Raw genomic sequence first — 8,531 nt, forward strand, 5'->3', positions numbered from 1 at the left:
AAGCTGTCACCTTCCACTTGCAAAGTGTGTTCTCTGTCAACACTGAGCTGTATCCCTGTTTGGAGCTGGCTTAAAATTTATTAGCTTTCTTGGAATTTAGAAAAACAGGGCAGCTGCCAAGAGTTATTTCCTGTCTCATTATACTGGTGCATGTATACTGATGTTGCCATGTGCCTTATCATACTATCCTGAAAACTGCAATCCCAAGTGCTGAGAAGGACACTTTGAAATTCTGCTGGCTTAAACATCCAGGAACAAAAGGTGGGGTTAGATTTGAATTGGTGACAGCAGCCATGTAAAATGGAAAGCAAAATAATTGTCCCAGATAGAGAGAAGATCCTCAAAAGACTTGATGCTCCACTGGTGTGGCCCCATAGTTCTCAACAACCAACAAGTGCTTCATCAGAAATAATGGATTAGCATTAAAGGACTTCTGCTCATAGCCCTAGGAAGTTGCTGTCTTCATAGATTACATGGGTTCACAGTGACCAAGAAAAAATTCAATAAGTGTTTGTGAAGAAGCCATAGCTCAGTGGCAGAACACATGCCATACATGCAGAAAGTTTGATGCTTGATGCCTGGCATTTCCAGGTGGCAGGTTGTGTGAAAAACATCTGGAGAGGTACGGTCTACTGAAATAAGCAATTGTGCGCTAGATCAACAAATTGTCTGACCAGAGGAAGTCAGCTTTCTAGGAAAATTTCATCTGTGGCAGGGGTGAGACTCATGCAGACCTCCAGATGTAGTTTGATTGCAGTCCTGTCAGTCCCAGCCAGCATAACCAATGGTTAGGAATGCCAGGAGCTGCAATTCAACAATGTCTAGAGAACTTCATGATTCCCATCATTGATCTAAAGTGAGAAGGGGCTACCTTAGAAGAACATCTGCACATTCAAATCAGCCTAATTAATCTGAATACTGAGCTCCTATGTCCAGAATCTCATCTTACATTTGAAACCAGATCTCTGGGGATGGGGAATTATAACAGTGCCAAGTTTTAACATGTTGCACACATTCATCTTCCAAACCAGAGAATATCAAACTCCAGCAATAGATGCACCATTTTAGCTGGTACAGAATCAAAACAGTTTTTCTTAAAGCAAAATGGATATGATTAATTTTTTTAGAGTGTCACTGAGGCCCCAGTATATCCCCCCCACTAGAAACTCACTTCAACAGTATTCCACGGGTGGGCAGCAGGGCACAAATGGATGCTTCTGTCACAAACCCAGTGTCCCAGCCTGGCCACCTTCTGCTTATTCAAGGGGCAAGTTCTGAAGTGAGGAGGCTGCTGTATACATACAGATCCCCCTGTAGTTTAGAGCTCAGATCATGGAGAGTTCTAATTTAGGGAGGGGAGAACTATATAAGCCTAGCCTCTGCTTTAGACCTTCCTCCTCCAATGCATGGAAAGTAATAGGGGTACACTCAAGCAACCAACAGAGAGGGAGACCAATGGGTTACAAATTGCACACATGTGCGCACACACACACCTACTTCTGCAACCTGCCTGGAATTGCGTAAGGGATTGAGTGCTACAGTAAGACTACTGCATGTGTGCTTTTTTGAATAACAAATCTATTATACAGCTTGAGGCAAAAGACAAGATGTGCCTACTCACCCATCCTTTCAACAAAAAGAGGCGCACTAGAGTGGCAGAAGAATCTTACTTCAGCATGACAATGGGATAATATCCTCCATAGCTCCTGAGGGCAGCAGTAAAGACCATTTGACAAAGACAACTTTGTCCAGAAGGAAATCACCAGGTGACACTAATGAAATGGCTGGAGGATTGCCACTATTGCCCTCCAACATCTGCTTCTTGAAGCAGTTGCCTCATTCTGCCTAATGATAGCCGGGGGGGGGGGGGCGCTATCCACCCCAAAATGATACCCAAGAAGTAAAGAGGTTAAATTTATTTTGAGTAAAAGATTCTTCCTGTAAAATAAAATATGAAAGCAACTGCATCAAATATTCATATGTTTGATATTCAAGTCTGCATAGAATGAACTTAAGTAGAAAGGATCTTGTAGCACCTTTGAGACTAACTGAAGGGGAGAAGTTGGTAGCATGAGCTTTCATAGACTTGAGACTACTTATTCAAATGCATGCAAGTCTATGAAAGCTCATGCTACCAACTTCTTTCTTTCTGTTAGTCTCAAAGGTGCTATAAGAGCCCTTTGCACAGTGATTTTCCAGACTAGCATGGCTATGTCTATGGATAAACAGGAGGAGGCAGGAGGCAATCCTTTCACACATTCTGGATTCATGAGCATCTGCATGGCTTCAGTGTGCCAAAATGCATGCAAATTATCTACTGATAGGTGTGTAGGGGATGCTGGAGTCCAATAGAGGCTGGCATTCCATGTAAATAGGATGATTAATCTGGTCCAGATTTTAGACCAAACTTTCAAAAAGTTTTCCAAAGAGCTGAGCAGGGGAAAGACTGGAAACAGCTAGAGACTGCCTTTTGTTACAAGAGACTTGAGTACATGTATGCGTGTGAGTGTACTGTTGCCACATATGCAGGCATGTTATGGCATGGGCAGGTTTTGCTGTCATGGTACATGTTCATCCAACATATTTCCAGTGCAGATCAGTAGTCTCTTTGGTTGCTAAAATAAATCAGAGAATATCATGCTGACAAGCTGAACAACATTCGTGTCTGTAGTTATCTTTCAGCTTTTCAACCCAGCAGCATGAAGTTCCCTTGGGGTTGTCTTAGGAGGTATTTCAGCAAACGATGTATTACTGTTTCATGCAGTTCCTTGCAGGAAATAGGTTTACTTGCCCCAAGCAATGATCTTTTACTTAAAACACATTGGTCCTCAGGAAACTACATTGCTTCTTGTGTGCTTTCTTTTTTTTAATGTTCTTCTTTTTCATTCTTTGGAATGGAACTCTTCACTTGTTTCTTTAGCAAGGTTCGTATGTGCACACTTATAACCATGTCAGCCCAGATGTGCACACATTCATGCATTCATCTACACATGTTCTATTGGTGTCACTATTTTTCTAAAGATCAGCCTGTTCAGTGTATTTTTGGTTTTTAAAATAATCAACTCTGCTTCATGTGTTACAGAATACTACCAACTGCTTTACAGGGCAGAAGAACACAAACAAAGGCAGGATTTGTTGTTGTGTATGTTCAAGTAATTTCTAACTTAAGACAACCATAAGGCAAATCTATCACATGATTTTCTTGGCAAGATTTGTTCAGAGGGAGTTTGCCACTGATTTCATCTGAAAGACAGGATACCTAGCTGGTTTCCGTTAAAAGAGAATCTAATAAATGCTAAGCTTTCTGCTTTTGATTGTAATACCCAACCATAATAAAAAAAGAAAAAGAAAAAAGAATGGTACAAAACCAAAAAAGAAGAGCTTTACCTTTGAACCATTCTTTTTAAATCATCCTATACTTTAGGAGCCAGCATGGTGTAGTGATTTGAACATTGGGCTAGAACACTGGGAGCCAAGGTGGTGCAGTGGTTTTAGACTTGGGACCTTTCCACACAGGGCACAGAAGTAGGGTCAGTTTGCATTCGTCAATGCGTATTCGCGTTATATCGCATTGGTGTTCCACACCTGTGAGCTCAGAATACGTATTGACCAATGCTATATAACGTGAATACGCTTTGGCCAATGCGTATTCACGGCTGGGTTCCGAACTGAAGGCAGCCAGCTCCTCCGTTTTGTGAGTCCGCAAAATTAGTGGATTCACGGGATCCGTATTGATGGCCAGTGCAAAACTTCTGCTGCTTTGGCTGGTGTGTACATCCAATCCGCTGGTTCTCCTGAAGACCACCGGGTTACAAATTTCCCATGATGCTGCGCTGGAATTTCCCCCTTCTCCTTCCATTGGCCCTTTCCCCTTTCAGGACAACCGCCGGGGCTGGGGAGCAATTTTTCCACTGAACGAGATGAAGCAGAAACCTTTTGTGTTGGGGGGGATGTATATGTATATGTGTGTGTGTATATATACACACACACATACACAGAGCTGTGTGTGTACACATATAAATACGGCTTCACACTTTTGGCAGTACCACTATGTGTACATGTGTGTATATCTGTGTGTGTGTGTGTGTGTGTGTGTGCATACACACACACACACACACACACACACACACACACATATACAGATGGTGCATACCCCTTTTGTAAGTTGCTAAAGGCAGCAATTCTCACGATATTATGCGCTAAACAGTGACCTCATTCTTCACCCCGGAAGTTAAAAATGTTGCCCCTGTTCAGAGCCCCACAGAGCATGCGCAAGGCTGCCGATGCAAATCGGCCAATACACATTGTATTGGGCTGGTGTGGTTATCCAATCTGCACTTGCCTCATTTTGCCTGAATACGCATTGGCCGATTCGCAAAACCTCAATTCGGAAGGCCGCCCAGGTGTGAATGAACGATGCGATATGACGCAAATACGAATCGGCAAAGCATATTCAGAGAGCGCGGGTGTGAATGAACGATGCGATATGATGCGAATATGCACCGACCAATGCGAACTGACCCTTCTTCTGTGCCCTGTGTGGAAAGGTCCTTGGACTGGAACACAGGAGGAACAGGGTTCAAGTCCTGCCTTGGCTGTGGAAACTCACTGGGTGACCTTTGGCAAGTCACACTCTCTCAGCCTTAGAGGATGACAATCATACATGGAGAGAAAAATTCCAGAGGTCCGAGAAGGATTTAGGAAAGGCAGAGACACTAGGGACCACATAGCAGACATAGGATGGCTAATGCAATTCCAAAAGAAAAGCACCATGTTCTTTACAGACTATAACAAAGCCTTTGATTGCATGGATCACAAAAAGTTATGGAACAGACTTAAAGACATGGTAGTGCTACCACATTTGATAGTCCTGATGAGAAATCAGGACAAGAGGCGATTAACTGTTAGAACAGAATATGAAGAAACAGAGTTGTTCCCAATTGGCAAGGAGCTTAGGCAAGGCTGCATATTGTCATCCTACTTGTTCAACCTGTATGCAGAAAATATCATTTGATGACCAAGTTTAGACTTAGAAGGAGAAGTAAAGACAGAAGAAAGGAACATCAACAGTCTAAGATATGCAGATGATATCATACTATGAACTGAAAACATCATGGAATTGGAACAATTACTAAGAAAGGTCAAGGAAGAAAGTGCATAGGTAGACTTGTTGCTGAACATAAAGAAAGCATAAATAATGACCACAGAGGATCTACATAGATTCAACCTAGATAATGAGGAAATCGAAATAATTAAAGATTTTCCGTATCCTGGATGAAACATTGATCAGAATGAAGACTTCAGTCAAGAAATAAGAAGACTAGGAATGGAAAAGGCAGTGAGCAAGATCCTAAAGAGTAAAGATATACAACTGAGTACTAAAGTTACAATCGTCTAATCCATTGCTTTTTTGTGGGGGTTGTCAGGCTCTGAGGCCTTCGACTTCACATCTAATCCATTGTATTCCCCATCACCATTTATGAATGTGAGAGCTGGACAGTGAATAAAGCTGATAAAAAGAAAATCAATGCATTAGAACTGCGGTGCTGGGGAATAGTGCTTAGAATACTGTGAACAGCCAAAAAGACAAACAAATGGGCCCTTGAACAGATCAAGCCTGAACTCTTCCTAGAAACCAAGTTGATTAAATTGAGGCCATCATACTTTGGTCACATCATGAGAAGGTACAACTCTTAGAAAAGACAATAATGCTAGCAAAGCTAGCAGTAGAAAGAGAGGAAAGCTACAGATCAGACTCACTTAGGCTGTCACAGGCCTGAATCTACAAGACCTAAGCAGAGCAGTGAACAGGGGAGTTTGGAGATGTCTCATCCCCAGGGTCACCATGAGTTGAGGTCAATTTGAGGACACCTAACAACAACAACAACAATTTTTGAACATTTTTTTAAAAAATGATGTGTATTTCTGCATACATTATTTGAACATGTTCGCTATTCCCCAAAGCAGATATTGTACCCATCCCCATTTAGGTTTGTACTTTCTTATTTTATTAGGATGAGCCCTGTAGTAGTTCTGCTTACTGTTTGGGTGTGTGAAAATATAATTGCCCAAAAGATACACTGCAGTGTTTAGGACAGAGTCATGAGCTTGAAACAAGTTTCTACATAATTTTATCCACTAGAGAAGGCTACGCACTGCCCAAAATGCAGTGATTTGCACATCCACATTAGGTTCACTGTTTGACTATGTACCCTTTGTATGCATCATTTTCCTTCCACAAGTTCACATCTAACAGAAAACTTCTTAGATATACTTTGCCTGCATTGACATCAGCTTCTGGAATACAGTGCTACCTCGGGTTACGAAATTAATTCGTTCCGCCGCCCCGTTCGTAACCCGATGCATTTCGCAACCCGAAAAGGCTTTCCGTTAGCGCTGGAAAGCCGCGCGTTTGAATTTTGCGCCGAAAAAAATTTCGTAACCCGAAAAAACCTTCGTATCCCGGAACAGTTTTTTCCAATCTAACTTTTTCGTATCCCGGAAATTTCATAACGCGATCAATTCGTATCCCGGGGTACCACTGTACATCCCTGTATGGAGTGTAAGGAAAATTAAAAAGGTGACAAATTAACAAAGCCAGGTTGACATGAATCAGCTTTACATGGGAATATCACAGATGTAGTGAGTGTACAAAATGTTCCTTTTGTTTGGTTTGAACTTTGTTCTGTACATACTGTATTCTGACTCCTAAATGCTGAGGCTGCTCCAGCAACACCATTCAACTTTCCTTTACCCAGACCCCAGGGAGGAACTTCCTCAGTCATGCTCTGAAGAGCAGCTGAAGTTAATGAGAAGCTAAGATGGTTATCAAGTGACACACATAAGCATACAAAAATAGAATGCAGATGTTCATAAAGGTTAATGGTTTGTCCGTCTGTAAAATACACACTAATATAAGGCTTGTTTTTCATGTATCTATGCTCCTTCAATGCTTGTCTATTCCAGGTTCAGAATTTCTGACAATCCTACATCTTCACACACAATCCCAGAAATATGGAAGCTACTTCTGCATGGTATAGTTACTGCAACAAGTAGAAGCAGCTTCTGTGTAACTCAGGACTACATCAAGATATTTTACAGTCTGAGGCAGGTCAGAAAATGGTGTTCTTCTTTCTCATCACAAAGCGCATGAAACGGGAAATCTCAGATGTACCATACTTGGCAACAGAAACACATTAGCAACAAATTAAATAGCTTAAAATTTGTTGCCTTCATCACATCCAAAATCTGCTGCCTGAGATAGCCATCCCACTGTAATGAAAGAACTACCCATGGTATGATTTGTTCTAAATGGGGGGCTGAATAAGTGTGGAAATTATACATACAATGTACATTCTCACATTGACACCATCAAAAACCAGTGTCTATGATTCAGAAAGCATGTATATTTTCAAAGTGCCCACAGTTTATCTAAATGTTGCTTTTCATTAAAAGGGATCTTTTAACAAAACAAACTAACTTCTTACTAAGCCTACTCCACAGTAGATCAATACAAGTTAGACTGTGCTATCACACTGCAAACAACCAGTGACCTCCAGTGGACAGTTGGTGGGCTAGACTGATGATAGATGTACAGTATTGAAGAGCTAAGATCATGCCAATATTTTATTTTCTTTTTACAAACAGTTCATAGTAGTGATATATGTTCAGTGATGTTTACTATTGAGGCAAGATGCTGAATTCATAAACTCACATGTATTTTGTGCAGTTATTTTAAAACTGATTTGTAAGAAACAACATGAAACTCAACCATATGTATTTGCCTGGACATAAGTCACGCTTTAAACTTTCTAGTGCACATGAATTTTTATTACAGTGTATCGCTACAGCTACAGTAATGTTTACATTATGCATCTGTGGACAGGGCCTTGTGCTTAAGTTTTGTGAAATACTTAGTGTAGAATTTGAAAACTTTATAGATAACCATTATAGAATGGTTATCTATAATTCAAACATTATTATATTATGTAATAATTACTTGTGTACAGATTCAAGGCTCCCAAAATTGTGAATTGATATTATAATTAATTATAATTAAGTGTTAGTATTTTCTTATTAATCTACAGTAAATAAAATAGTTACTTTTTAGTAGCATTGTTAAGATGGCACATCCACAAGTTATTGGCCTGTAGTAAAAAAAAAAAACACAGTTAAGTAGTAAAGCCACATATCACTGTAACTATTAAAGGAAGTAAAACAGTTATACCACATAAGGTAAAAAGTCATCCTTTGTTATGATATAATTATGTGTCTTAGTTTATGCTATAGTTACTACAAAAAGCCACTTATTACAAACATCTCATTCTTTGCAAGCAGTCACTTTCAAACTCTGGCCTCACACCTACTAGGCATTTTAAAAAATTATAAGCAATGGTTATTTTTTTTCAACTTTGATTGCTAATCATGATCACATATACCAATTTCAGTCTGTCATTTAACTGAGAATCTTTGAAATTCTCTGGCTTGGATTATTTTTTCAAATGACAGAGGTTTCTAAATAACAGGACTAA

Source organism: Sceloporus undulatus, chromosome 2 (genome assembly GCF_019175285.1).
Source record: "Sceloporus undulatus isolate JIND9_A2432 ecotype Alabama chromosome 2, SceUnd_v1.1, whole genome shotgun sequence".
In the NCBI taxonomy this organism is placed as follows: Eukaryota; Metazoa; Chordata; class Lepidosauria; order Squamata; family Phrynosomatidae; genus Sceloporus; species Sceloporus undulatus.